The sequence below is a fragment of the Colobus angolensis genome, unplaced genomic scaffold (assembly GCF_000951035.1).
Source record: "Colobus angolensis palliatus isolate OR3802 unplaced genomic scaffold, Cang.pa_1.0 Scaffold23, whole genome shotgun sequence".
Classification (NCBI taxonomy): Eukaryota; Metazoa; Chordata; class Mammalia; order Primates; family Cercopithecidae; genus Colobus; species Colobus angolensis.
In genome coordinates, this window is record NW_012115488.1 from 20,660,251 (window position 1) to 20,662,219 (window position 1,969).

Sequence of the window (1,969 nt, forward strand, 5' to 3'; positions counted from 1 at the left end):
GAACACTGGGCCTGTGATGAAAGGGGAAGCCTGGAAGATCTCTGAAATACCTTTGGGGGGTCTTTCTTTCTCTCATTATCTTGACAAATAGCACCTGAATTCTTTTATCTGCAGTAATCTCATTAGCCAGTGGTCCCTTACAAACACTCTTAGTATTGTCTGCTGAACATATTTTTTTCACTCTTTGCATGGCCAGGCTGCAAATTTTCCAAGCCTTTCTATCTACTTTCCTTTTAATTATAAAATCCATCTTTAAGTCATTTTTTCTGCCCTCCTGTCTCACTGTATGCACTTAAAACTAGCTAGAAAGCAGATTAAGTGCTTTGCTGCTTAAATATTTCTTAGTTAGTTCTTTGTTCTTTACTCTTAAGTTCTGCATTCCAAAAAGCCCTAGGAGACACCATAATTATGCCAGGCTCCTTGCTACTTTATAATAATATTGACCGTAACTCCAGGTTTTTATACTTTGTTTCTCATTTTCATTTTAAACCTTATCAAAATGGCCTTCCACCATCCACATTTTTACTAACATACTGGTCATGGCCACTTAGGTAACCTCTAAGAAGATTCAGACTTTCCCTACGGTTCTGGTCATCCGTGCCCTCAAAAGAATCACATTAAATGTCTATTGATGACAACAAAGCATTTTCCAAGCTGCTTCTCCAAATTCTTCCAGCCTTGACCCATTATTCAATTTCAAAACCACTTTCATATTTTAGTTATTTGTTATATCAACAGCCCCACTCCTTGGTACTAATGTACTGTTTTAGTCTGTCTTTCGCTGCTATAACAGAATAACACAAAGGCTGCATAATTTATTTAAAAGTATTTCTCACAGTTATGAAGGCTAGGAGCCAGCAGCGGGCAAGGGTAATCCCATGGTGAAAGAGAAGAAGGTAGAAGTGCACACATACAACAGAGAAAAGAAGGGGCCAAACTCCCAGAACAACTAATCCGCTTATACAGTAATGGCATTAATCCATTCACAATGGTGAAACTTTATTACCTAAGCACCTCTTAAAGGCCTCACCTGTTAATATTGCTACAGTGGCAATTAAATTTCAACATGATTTTTGGCAGGGACATTCAAACCATAGCACATATACAAATTTATTTTCTTCAACTTTTAAGTTCTGGGTTACACATGCAAGATGTGCAGGTTTGTTACACAAGTAAATGTGTGCCATGTTGGTTTGCCACACAGGTCAACCCATCACCTAGGTATTAAGCCCAGCATGCATTAACCATTTTTCCTGATGCTCTCTCTCCTGCTGCACTCCCCCAACAAGCTCCAGTGTGTTTTGTTCCCCTTTATGTGTCCGTGTGTTCTCATCATTCAACTCCCACTTACAAGTGAGAACCTGTGGTGTTTGGTTTTCTGTTCCTGTGTTGGTTTGCTAAGTATAATGGCTTTCAGCTCCATTTATGTCCCTGTGAAGGACACAACCTCATTCCTTTTTATGGTTGCATAGTATTCCATGGGGTATATGTACCACATTTTCTGTATGCAGTCTATCATTATCAGGCATTTGTGTTTATTCCATGTCTTTGTCATTGTGAATAGTGCTGTAATGATCATATGCGTTCACGTATCTTTATAATAGAGTGTTTTATATTCCTTTGAGCATATACTGAGTAATGGGATTGCTGGGACAAATGATATTTCTGCTTCTAGATCTTTGAGGAATTGCCACACTGTCTTCCACAATGGTTGAACAAATTTACACTACCAACAAGAGTGTAAAAGAATTTCTTTTCCTCTGTAACCTCACCAGGATCAGTTATTTCTTGACTTTTTAGTAATTGCCATTCTGACTTGTGGGAGATGGTATCTCACTTTGGTTTCGATTTGCATTTCTCTAAAGATCAGTGATGTTTAGCTTTTTGTCATGTTTGTGGGCCACATGAATATCTTCTTTTGAGAAGTGCCTGTTCATGTTCTTTGCCAACTTTTTTTTTTTTTTTTTTT